This window comes from Somniosus microcephalus, chromosome 23, assembly GCF_052327205.1.
Source record: "Somniosus microcephalus isolate GS21.2 chromosome 23, FLI_Smic_1.0, whole genome shotgun sequence".
Lineage (NCBI taxonomy): Eukaryota > Metazoa > Chordata > Chondrichthyes > Squaliformes > Somniosidae > Somniosus > Somniosus microcephalus.
In genome coordinates, this window is record NC_141009.1 from 1,207 (window position 1) to 13,569 (window position 12,363).

Here is a 12,363-nt window from a genome sequence, read left to right on the forward strand (position 1 = left end):
TGTCACTGTATCTGCCCTCTATATCTGTCACTGTATCTGCCTGCTATATCTGTCACTGTATCTGCCCTCTATATCTGTCACTGTATCTGCCCGCTATATCTGTCACTGTATCTGCCTGCTATATCTGTCACTGTATCTGCCCTCTATATCTGTCACTGTAACTGCCCTCTATATCTGTCACTGTAACTGCCCTCTATATCTGTCACTGTATCTGCCCTCTATATCTGTCACTGTATCTGCCCTCTATATCTGTCACTGTATCTGCCCTCTATATCTGTCACTGTATCTGCCCTCTATATCTGTCACTGTATCTGCCCTCTATATCTGTCACTGTATCTGCCCTCTATATCTGTCACTGTATCTGCCCTCTATATCTGTCACTGTATCTGCCCTCTATATCTGTCACTGTATCTGCCCTCTATATCTGTCACTGTATCTGCCTGCTATATCTGTCACTGTATCTGCCCTCTATATCTGTCACTGTAACTGCCCTCTATACCTGTCACTGTAACTGCCCTCTATATCTGTCACTGTATCTGCCCTCTATATCTGTCACTGTATCTGCCCTCTATATCTGTCACTGTATCTGCCCTCTATATCTGTCACTGTATCTGCCCTCTATATCTGTCACTATATCTGCCCTCTATATCTGTCACTGTATCTGCCCTCTATATCTGTCACTGTATCTGCCCTCTATATCTGTCACTGTATCTGCCCTCTATATCTGTCACTGTATCTGCCTGCTATATCTGTCACTGTATCTGCCCTCTATATCTGTCACTGTAACTGCCCTCTATATCTGTCACTGTATCTGCCCTCTATATCTGTCACTGTATCTGCCCTCTATATCTGTCACTGTATCTGCCCTCTATATCTGTCACTGTATCTGCCCTCTATATCTGTCACTGTATTTTCCCTGCGTGTCTGTCACTGTATCTGCCCTCTATATCTGTCACTGTATCTGCCCTCTATATCTGTCACTGTATCTGCCTGCTATATCTGTCACTGTATCTGCCTGCTATATCTGTCACTGTATCTGCCCTCTATATCTGTCACTGTATCTGCCCTCTATATCTGTCACTGTATCTGCCCTCTATATCTGTCACTGTATCTGCCCTCTATATCTGTCACTGTATCTGCCCTCTATATCTGTCACTGTATCTGCCTGCTATATCTGTCACTGTATCTGCCCTCTATATCTGTCACTGTAACTGCCCTCTATACCTGTCACTGTATCTGCCTGCTATATCTGTCACTGTATCTGCCCTCTATATCTGTCACTGTATCTGCCTGCTATATCTGTCACTGTATCTGCCTGCTATATCTGTCACTGTATCTGCCCTCTATATCTGTCACTGTAACTGCCCTCTATATCTGTCACTGTAACTGCCCTCTATATCTGTCACTGTATCTGCCCTCTATATCTGTCACTGTATCTGCCCTCTATATCTGTCACTGTATCTGCCCTCTATATCTGTCACTGTATCTGCCCTCTATATCTGTCACTGTATCTGCCCTCTATATCTGTCACTGTATCTGCCCTCTATATCTGTCACTGTATCTGCCCTCTATATCTGTCACTGTATCTGCCCTCTATATCTGCCCTCTATATCTGTCACTGTATCTGCCTGCTATATCTGTCACTGTATCTGCCCTCTATATCTGTCACTGTAACTGCCCTCTATACCTGTCATTGTATCTGCCCTCTATATCTGTCACTGTATCTGCCCTCTATATCTGTCACTGTATCTGCCCTCTATATCTGTCACTGTATCTGCCTGCTATATCTGTCACTGTATCTGCCCTCTATATCTGTCACTGTAACTGCCCTCTATACCTGTCACTGTATCTGCCCTCTATATCTGTCACTGTATCTGCCCTCTATATCTGTCACTGTATCTGCCCTCTATATCTGTCACTGTATCTGCCCTCTATATCTGTCACTGTATCTGCCCTCTATATCTGTCACTGTATCTGCCCTCTATATCTGTCACTGTATCTGCCCTCTATATCTGTCACTGTAACTGCCCTCTATACCTGTCATTGTATCTGCCCTCTATATCTGTCACTGTATCTGCCCTCTATATCTGTCACTGTATCTGCCCTCTATATCTGTCACTGTATCTGCCTGCTATATCTGTCACTGTATCTGCCCTCTATATCTGTCACTGTAACTGCCCTCTATATCTGCCCTCTATATCTGTCACTGTATCTGCCCTCTATATCTGTCACTGTATCTGCCCTCTATATCTGTCACTGTATTTTCCCTGCGTGTCTGTCACCGTATCTGCCCTCTGTATCTGCATTTCAAAGTATTTTATTTTATGTGGAGTGCTCTGAGACGTTTGAGAGAGAAGAGAAAAGATACTAAATAATTGAAAGTCTTTTTTCTTTAATGTTTGTAACAGATGAGGTCAGGATCACAGATGTGTTGAATGGACAGGCAGCGATTGCTGCCACTGCTGAGTGCAGCAGTTATCCTGGGTTTGAACACAATTGCTGTTGGTGTGGAATGGAATCGAGAGAGCCGACTGCTGGTCCAGTCTCTCTGCAATCGGACCTCTTTGCTTCAATAAAACTTGCTGCGGTTTTAACTTTGGTTTTTGTTGCTGTTACAATCCTATTAGTTTGCTCCAATCAGCATGAGCCTCTTCTCATCTGCCTTGACTCAGCAAAGTTCAATCGGCAAGATTCACTGAATCACAAGCTCCACAAACTCAGGCTCTTCTTCCCAAGTCAGTCAGATAGTTTCTGGGCAGTGCTGGGAAATGTTTTCAAACATCGTCTCACTGACCCTGCCCAGACTCCTAGAGCCCGGTTAGTTGCAGTTGGAGCCAGAGATTCGTGGAACACGATGCTTTGCCTCTCCAGGGTCATTGTCAGGTTACGATCAGTCACTGATGGTGATCTGGCTCCTGATGTAATGAGTAAAGTGCTGGATTACAGCCTTGTTCTTTGGTCACCTGGTCCCTCTCCCAGAGGTGGCACTTCTGTCATTGTTATTGCAGAAAGTGCCAGAAGCCGGACCTGTGCTGTCTACCCTGAGTCTGCATTCAGCCACTGACCCAACAGCTGCCCTAACCTTAGTGCAGCCCGTTAACATGGGGCTCGAGCAAGAGATGTTCCTCAATAACTGCACACGGGGAATTATGGTCAAGGTTTTGCATCACCTTAACCAGGTTTAGGGAGGGAATTCCAGAGTTTAGAACTTCGGTATCCAATGGTGGAGCAATTAAAATCGGGGATGTGCAAGAGGCCAGAATTGGAGGGCTGCAGATATCTCTGGGGGGGGGGGGGGGGGGAGGGTTGTGGGGCTGGAGGAGGTTACAGAGATAGGGAGGGGCGAGGCCATGGAGGGCTTTGAAAACGAGGATGAAAATTTTGAAATTGAGGTGTTGCCCGACCAGGAGTCAGTGTAGGTCAGCGAGCACGGGGTGATGGGTGAACGGGACTGGGTGAGAGTTAGGATACGGGGCAGTGAGCACAGGGGGTGATGGGTGAACGGGACTTGGTGCGAGTTAGGATACGGGGCAGTGAGCACAGGGGGTGATGGGTGAACGGGACTGGGTGTGAGTTAGGACACGGGGCAGTGAGCACAGGGGGTGATGGGTGAACGGGACTGGGTGTGAGTTAGGACACGGGGCAGTGAGCACAGGGGGTGATGGGTGAACGGGACTGGGTGTGAGTTAGGACACGGGGCAGTGAGCACAGGGGGTGATGGGTGAACGGGACTTGGTGCAAGTTAGGATACGGGGCAGTGAGCACAGGGGGTGATGGGTGAACGGGACTGGGTGTGAGTTAGGACACGGGGCAGTGAGCACGGGGTGAGGGGTGAACGGGACTTGGTGCGAGTTAGGACACGGGGCAGTGAGCACAGGGGGTGATGGGTGAACGGGACTGGGTGTGAGTTAGGACACGGGGCAGTGAGCACAGGGGGTGATGGGTGAACGGGACTGGGTGTGAGTTAGGACACGGGGCAGCGAGCACAGGGGGTGATGGGTGAACGGGACTGGGTGTGAGTTAGGACACGGGGCAGTGAGCACAGGGGGTGATGGGTGAACGGGACTGGGTGTGAGTTAGGACACGGGGCAGTGAGCACAGGGGGTGATGGGTGAACGGGACTGGGTGTGAGTTAGGACACGGGGCAGTGAGCACAGGGGGTGATGGGTGAACGGGACTTGGTGCGAGTTAGGATACGGGGCAGTGAGCACAGGGGGTGATGGGTGAACGGGACTGGGTGTGAGTTAGGACACGGGGCAGTGAGCACAGGGGGTGATGGGTGAACGGGACTTGGTGCGAGTTAGGATACGGGGCAGTGAGCACAGGGGGTGATGGGTGAACGGGACTGGGTGTGAGTTGGGACACGGGTCAGCGAGCACAGGGGGTGATGGGTGAACGGGACTTGGTGTGAGTTAGGACACGGGGCAGTGAGCACAGGGGGTGATGGGTGAACGGGACTGGGTGTGAGTTAGGACACGGGGCAGTGAGCACAGTGGGTGATGGGTGAACGGGACTGGGTGTGAGTTAGGACACGGGGCAGTGAGCACAGGGGGTGATGGGTGAACGGGACTGGGTGCGAGTTAGGACACGGGGCAGTGAGCACGGGGTGATGGGTGAACGGGACTGGGTGTGAGTTAGGACACGGGGCAGTGAGCACAGGGGGTGATGGGTGAACGGGGCTGGGTGTGAGTTAGGACACGGGGCAGTGAGCACAGGGGGTGATGGGTGAACGGGACTGGGTGTGAGTTAGGACACGGGGCAGTGAGCACAGGGGGTGATGGGTGAACGGGACTGGGTGTGAGTTAGGACACGGGGCAGTGAGCACAGGGGGTGATGGGTGAACGGGACTGGGTGTGAGTTAGGACACGGGGCAGTGAGCACAGGGGGTGATGGGTGAACGGGACTGGGTGCGAGTTAGGACACGGGCAGCTTTGGATGTTTTGGATGAGCTGAAGTTTATCCCCTGCCACATTACCCATTAACTGTCCTTTGCAGCAGCATCAACGCCCCCCATACCATTTCCTGTAACCACATTAACAATCTGGTCAAGGCCACCCAACCACAACATTTCCCAATGTGACACCAAACTGTGCCATAACATTGCACATTGAAATACCAAACTGTGTCAAGTGTCCTAAGGTAAATGTATTTTTCTGTAAATAGTAAATTTTATGCAAATTAAAAGAATCTATCATCAGGCATTTGTACTTTGTAAATGCATTTTTTATATTTATACCAATAATAAATTGTAGTAAACCTTTCTAACTCGAGCTTTTATTTTGACACCAACAAGACATCTTTTTGCCTTTCACAAGTTCCACTAATGGTTGCCTCAGATCACTCACCCTCACTCCTTTCTTCATCTATTGACAGCCTTGGCCCCAGTATCTGCTCTGACTTCAGATGGAACTCCCACATCTCAATCGCTAAAGCTGCCTCAAGAACTACAATTTGCTCTTTCGTACCAAATGTTTCTTCCTCTCAACAGCTCTTAACATTCCACAAAGCCCAAAGCGGCCCTGAATTTGAATATTGACCCTGAGAATGATCTTGGTGTGAAGTGAGGTGTTTGACTTGATGTGATCAAACATCTTAAAAATGCAAATATTATGATTGTATCTGGGGTGGAAGCTCCCCCCTGGACAGGAAACAAGGAAACCTTCTTGTCTACTAGGTGTTCCTTCTTTCACCTCTGACCTCCAACCTCTGTGCCCATCGCAATGTGTCTTGTCTGTCATTGTTCCTCTCAACTTTCCTCTCATTCCTTCTAAGCTTAAAATATCCTGCCCAGTGCACACGCTCTGAATCTTTGCTGACTCATTGCACCATCTCCCACTCGACACTTACCCTTTTCCAGGATGTTAATACTTCCCTCTCTCCTGGTTCCTCCCACAATCTACAAGCTTTTAAACCCCAAGTTTGATGCCCCCCCAATTACTGCTTTAGCCCCTGATTTACCTCTTTCTATTCATTTCAGCCTAGAAAATGAGCTGCACAATTGGCTTTGGCCCTTAACCTGGGCTCTTTTTAAAATGCAGATGTCAGTAACTGGGGTAAACCTGTCACATCCCTTTGATTGTTCTCAGGGGATTCAAGCTCTGGAGATGTGAGAGGGTCAGTAAACGAGTGGAATAGATCACGCACCCACTGTAAACCCCGCCTGATCTTTGCTCCCCTGATTTCAATGAAGCTGAGAGAAAGGCAGTGCAACCTTGGACCCTGCTGGATATCCAGGTCTTTTGCACATTTGCTTCAATCTTTCCAATGACAGACTTGGGTGAAATCTGTTTTTGGCGGTAGCACAAAACAGGCGATAGCGAAACAGCTGCCTGTTTTACGCCCCGCCTTGTTTTTCTTTTTGTTGGCGCGGTGCAAAGCAAGCTGCTGATTCGCTATCGCCAAAGGCCAATTTCACCCTCGACTAGGAGTTGATGAACCGTTTTATTTCACAGTAAGCTGATTGCACAGAACTGCGGGTATGATAGGCTTACTTAATTCAATCACCAACTTATCACAATATTGCAAAAAAAAGAATACGCCCCACTCTCCCACATCTGTGCGTCGTCTTGTGTGACTGAAAAAAATCTGTCCTGCATTGTAGCCTTTTCTCAGCCTGACTGCTTGCACAGCATCTCCTTCAGCCTCCTGACTCCACAAACTGACTGCCCCCTCTCTCCCCCCACCCACCAGCCTAACTTGGCAATGGCCCCTGCTCAGTACATTAAAAAGAGATGTTGCAGCAGCAATAAGTGCGAGCAGCCTCTAAAATGTTCAACTATCTTTCACTGTCTCAGCAGGCTGGTTCAGATTCCCTGTCTGAATCATTATTCGATCTGCACTGGTGTCCTGTGAATTTAAAGAGGGTGGCAAGATGGTCAGAAATACCAAAACATGACACTCTCATTCAAGTAAGCCATCGTCCCTCATTCTATCTCCTCCTGGCCCACCATTGTGCCAGTGCTTTCGGTGTGTTCCACTCCTTCCTCTCCTACTGTGCCCAGTACATCTCCTGGAATGGTTTTTCCTATTGCCTCCACACCATCACCAGGGGAATTCCCAAGGTGTCTCCTCGACCCCTCTTGTCTATACGCTACCTCTTGATGACATTATTTGCAGGCATGGAGTCAGCTTTTACATGTACGCTGATGACAGTCCGCTCTAACTCTTTACCATCTCGACCCCGCAATCACTTCTGTGCAGTCAGGTTGTGAAAGTCAGAATATTCTCCAATTTAACATCAGCAAATCCTGATCAGCTCCCACTAAAAACCCTTGCCCAGATTACAACCACCTTCCTGGCTGCCCCTTCAGGCTGAATCTGATGATGTGCAACTTCAGTGCACTGTTTGATTCTGAGCTTCAAAGCCCAGGTCCCGTCCATCACAAGGACCACCAATTTACACCTCCGGAATATCTCCCACTCTAATATCTCACCTCACCCACACTCCTGCTGAAACTCATATCCAAAGCTTTGCATTCAAAACCCTCATTGCCAAATCTCCCCACGGTCTCCTCCAGAGGCCTCTTCAATTCCTTCAGCCCTAGGTTCAAATGCTGCCTACCTCACCTCAAACACGCTTCCTGCTCCCAGACTGATTCTGTTCGGCATTCCTGCTCCCAGCCCAATCACCTTCCCCAAGCTTGTCTCACCAATCTGGTCCAAGGCCATGCTACACATTCTACCCACAGGTACCGGAAGATTTATTGTGGGAATTCTATCTCAAGGGGATGACACAGTGAAATTCCACAGAAGCTTTTTCTGGTGGCTAAACAGAGCTATAATAGGTTTCATTTTCTTGAGAAGTGTTAGATTTGGCAGGTGTTTCTGTTCTCCCGTTTCTAGAACAGGTAATGGTCACGCTCAGCAAGCGGAAAATGTGACTTTGAAAATTGTTTGTACTCTGCAGACAAAACGATCAAAACCAGAAGCAGTGCCAGGAATTAGAAACCAGAGTGACTGCACATTAAATAGAAGTTATTGGCTACTCAGACTTTCTGTTTAAGGAAATCTCTGAACTTAGAGTGAGTCCAGTTACCAGAACTGGTTTGTCAAGAAAAGTTCCTCGGTGATTAACACAAACTTTTTGCAAATCTCAGTGCTAATAATTGTGAAAACAAAGGAGACTCAGAAAACAAGAGATTAAAGGTGTGATAAGGAAAGCGAAGTGAGAATATCAGGAAAAAAACCCAAAACATCATTAAATATTTTGCATCGATTTTTAAGGAAGAGGCTATTGGAGAGCAGAAGAGTCCTGAAGTGGAGGAGAGTGAGATGAATAATATTATGCTGGATAAAAGGAAAATGTTGGATCAGTTAGTTAGGCTAAAGGAAGATAAAGTGCCAGCGATGCGGGATACAGCCCAGGATCCTGAGGGGATGAAGGAGGGGATTGCCGAGGCCGCAGAATATTGGCTTCGATTTTAATCCCCGACAGATGGGGAGGAGAGGGAATTAAAATATACGATTGAACAAACCCCACCCCAAGCCTCCAAACCCCCAACCCCCCAAACCCCCAACCCATCCCAATTCCCCAAACCCACAACCCCTCAACCCCCAACACCTCCAACCACAACCCCCCAACCCAACAAACCCCTCAACCCAAACACCCCCCCAACCCCAACCCAACTCCCTCCAACCCAAACCCCCCAAACCCCTCATGGAAGAGAATGAATGGAAAAGGACAGGAAATTGCAATCTGAACTTGCTGTCCTTCCAGGTATATCCACCAGAGGGGGAGCCTGTCCTTCATATTGTTAATCAGAAGCAAACTTCAACACTTCATAGATTTCAAGAGCTTTTGAATCAGATTTGTTAGTAACTTGAAGGACAGAAGCAATGGTCCAGTCTCACAAATCTATAGGATGCCCCGATCACATGGTGCACTCCCAGCTTTTTTGTGAATTGCTCTCCTTTTACTGACCATGGGTAATTGACCATTTATTTCAATAAAACATCGCCACATCTGAGTGACCCCAGGATTTTACTGTTGGGAAATGAGGAGTTACAATAAAGGCTGTAAAGGCCTGAGCCTAGGCATTCCAGTTTGGCAGCTGTCCCATCGCAGTGCAGTGGCTGGGCCTGTCGTTCCTGCCCTGAGTTGCAGGACAAGATCAGTTGCATAAAAGGGGTGAGTGCCATGGCATTTACAATGCTGCAGGGAAACACCTCCTCAGGGCACCGGCTTTGCGAGTCCAGTCCAGTCAAAATGGCTGAAGATACAAATTCTTCTTCTGAGTTCTTCATTTCCTTTTTTGCATCTTTTCTGACAGTAATTGATCTTAATATTGTGTCCAATTCCAGGCACCACACTTTAGGAAGAATGTCAAGGCTTTGGAGAGGGTGCGGAGGAGATTTACTAGAATGGTTCCAGGGGTGAAGGATTACAGTTACGTGGATAGACTGGAGAAGCTGGGGTTGTTCTCCTTGGAGCAGAAAAGGTTATCGGGGGATTTAAGAGAGGTGTTCAAAATCATGAGGGGTTTTGATAGAGTAAATAAGGAGAAACTGTTTCCAGTGGCAGGGGATCGGTAACCAGAGGACACAGATTTAAAGTAATTGGCAAAAGAACCAGGGGGGAGATGAGAATTTTTTTCCGCAGCGAGTTGTTGTGATCTGGAATGCGCTGCCTGAAAGGGCGGCGGAAGCAGATTCAATAGTAACTTTCAAAAGGGAATTGGAGAAATACTTGAACGGGGAGTGGGACTAATTGGATATCTCTTTTAAAGAGCCAGCACAAGCACAATGGGCTGAATGGCCTCTTTCTGTGCTTTATGGTTCTATGATTTTATAAGTGACAGACGCAGATGTCACTGGGCTAGTAATCCAGAGGCCTGGACTATTGATCCAGAGACGTGAGTTCAAATCCCACCACGGCAGCTGGGGAATTTAAAATCAGCTAATTAAATTAATCTGGAATAATTGCTAGTATCTGTAATGGTAACCATGAAACTATTGGATTGTCGTAAAAACCCATCTGGTTCACTAATGTCCTTCAGGGAAGGAAATCTGCCGTCCTTACCCGGTCTGGTCTATATGTGACTCCAGACCCACAGCAATGTGGTTGAATCTTAACTGCCCTCTGAAATGGCCGAGCAAGACACTCAGTTGTAACAAACTGCTACGAAACAAAATAATAAAAATGAAACTGAACGGACCACCTGGCATCGACCTCGGCACCGGCTACGAACACCACAATGGCACACCCAGCCCAGTCGACCCTGCAAAGTCCTCCTCACTAACATCTGGGGACTTGTGCCAAAATTGGGAGAGCTGTCCCACAGACTAGTCAAGCAACAACCTGACAGAATCATACTCACAGAATCATACCTTTCAGCCAATGTCCCGAACTCCTCCATCACCATCCCTGGGTATGTCCTGTCCCACCGGCAGGATAGACCCACCAGGGGTGGCGGCACAGTGGTATACAGTCGGGAAGGAGTGGCCCTGGGAATCCTCAACATTGACTCCGGACCCCATGAAGTCTCATGGCTTCAGGTCAAGCATGGGCAAGGAGACCTCCTGCTGATTACCACCTACCGCCCTCCCTCAGCTGATGAATCAGTACTCCTCCATGTTGAACACCACTGGGAAGAAGGTCTGAGAGTAGCAAGGGCACAGAATGTACTCTGGGTGGGGGACTTCAATGTCCATCACCAAGAGTGGTCAGTAGCACCACTACTGACCGAGCTGGCCAAGTCCTGAAGGACATAGCTGCCAGTCTAGGCCTGTGACAAGTGGTGAGAGAACCAACACGAGGGGAAAAACCTACTTGACCTCGTCCTCACCAATCTACCTGTCGCAGATGCATCTGTCCATGACAGTATTGGTAGCAGTGACCATCGCACAGTCATTGTGGAGACGAAGTCACGTCTTCACACTGAGGACACCCTCCATTGTGTTGTGTGGCACTACCACCGTGCTAAATGGGATAGATTCAGAACAGATCTAGCAGCTCAAAACTGGGCATCCATGAGGCACTGTGGGCCATCAGCAGCAGCAGAATTGTATTCCACCACAATCTGTAACCTCATGGCCCGGCATTTCCCTCACTCTACCATTACCATCAAGCCAGGGGACCAACCCTGGTTCAATAAGGAGTGGAGAAGAGAATGCCAGGAGCAGCACCAGGCGTACCTAAAAATGAGATGTCAACCTGGGGAAGCTGCAACACAGGACTACATGCATACTAAGTAGCGGAAGCAGCATGTTATAGACAGGGCTAAGTGATCCCACAATCAATGGATCAGGTCAAAGCTCTGCAGTCCTGCCACATCCAGTCATGAATGGTGGTGGACCATTAAACAACTAGCGGGAGGAGGAGGCTCCATAAACATCTCCATCCGCAATGATGGTGGAGCCCAGCACGTGAGTGCAAAAGACAAGGCTGAAGCGTTTGCAACCATCTTCAGCCAGAAGTATCGAGAGGATGATCCATATCGGCCTCCTCCTGAGGCCCCCACTAGTCTTCAGCCAATTCAATTCACTCCACGTGATATCAAGAAACGGCTGAGCGCACTGAATACAGCAAAGACTGTGGGCCCCGACAACATCCCGGCTATTGTGCTGAAGACTTGTGCTCCAGAACTAGCCGCGCCTCTAGCCAAGCTGTTCCAGTACAGCTACAACACTGGCATCTATCCGACAATGTGGAAAACTGCCCGGGTGTGTCCTGTTCACAAAAAGCAGGACAAATCCAATCTGGCCAATTACTGCCCCATCAGTCTACTCTCAATCATCAGCAAAGTGATGGAAGGTGTCAACGACAGTGCTATGAAGCGGCACTTACTCACCAATAACCTGCTCACTGATGCTCAGTTTGGGTTCTGCCAAGACCACTTGGTTGCCGACCTCATTACAGCCTTGGTCAAATATGGACAAAGGAGCTGAATTCCAGAGGTGAAGTGAGAGTGACTGCCTTTGACATCAAGGCAGCATTTGACCGAGTATGGCATCATGGAGGTGGAAGTAGGGGAAGTGCAACGCGACCTGGGTGTCCTTGTGCACCAGTCGCTGAAGGTAAGCATGCAGGTGCAGCAGGCGGGTAAGAAGGCAAATGGTATGTTGGCCTTCGTAGCGAAAGGGTTCGAGTACAGGAACAAGGATGTCTTGCTGCAGTTGTACAGGGCCTTGGTGAGACCACACCTTGAGTATTGTGTGTAGTTTTGGTCGCCTTATCTGAGGAAGGATGTTCTTGCCATGGAGGGAGTGCAGCGAAGATTCACCAGGCTGATACCTGGGATGGCAGGAATGACGTATGAGGAGAGATTGGGTCGATTGGGCTTGTACTCGCTGGAGTTTAGAAGAATAAGAGGGGATCTCATTGAAACGTATAAAATTCTAACAGGACAAGACAGACTAGATGCA

At 48.4% G+C, this 12,363-nt stretch overlaps 1 pseudogene; it reads left to right on the plus strand.

Annotated features, from left to right (window-relative positions):
• Positions 1-2,408: 2,408 nt before the first annotated feature.
• On the plus strand, positions 2,409-3,185 carry LOC147101519 (uncharacterized; annotated as a pseudogene).
• The last annotated feature ends 9,178 nt before the right edge of the window (positions 3,186-12,363 follow it).